Here is a 443-nt window from a genome sequence, read left to right as displayed (position 1 = left end):
GTATGCAGCCTTAGAAACTAAGAGATGAAGAGGTCAGTGACTGGGCTGGATCACTAGGCCCTGACTTAGAGTGGGTGAATGTGAAGGCATTGCCCTCCCTAGTATCCCTGCTGTGAATCTACTTTGCTCAGCCCTTTGAGGATGGTGGTGGTGAAAATACCTCAGCTACAGGGACTTCTGCCTTTACCATGAGACAACCTCAGTTCCTTGAGGGTGTGCTAGCCTCCAGGCCTGTTCTCCTGGGAATCAGACACAGGGTTGATATCCTTTGTTGCCTAGGGTTGTTAGTCAGTACCTTCCTGATCTATGTTTGATTGTTTTGCACATTCAGTGCAGATGTTCTATCTGGGGTAAGTATGGGTTGCAGCATTATGAATTCCATGTTCTAATGAAGGCTGTTGAAGTGACAGTGAAGTGATATTTTCAGGTTCTCACTTTCCTTT

This window comes from Vombatus ursinus, unplaced genomic scaffold, assembly GCF_900497805.2.
Source record: "Vombatus ursinus unplaced genomic scaffold, bare-nosed wombat genome assembly UNPS02015400.1, whole genome shotgun sequence".
Lineage (NCBI taxonomy): Eukaryota > Metazoa > Chordata > Mammalia > Diprotodontia > Vombatidae > Vombatus > Vombatus ursinus.
Note: the sequence above shows the minus strand (reverse complement) of the source record.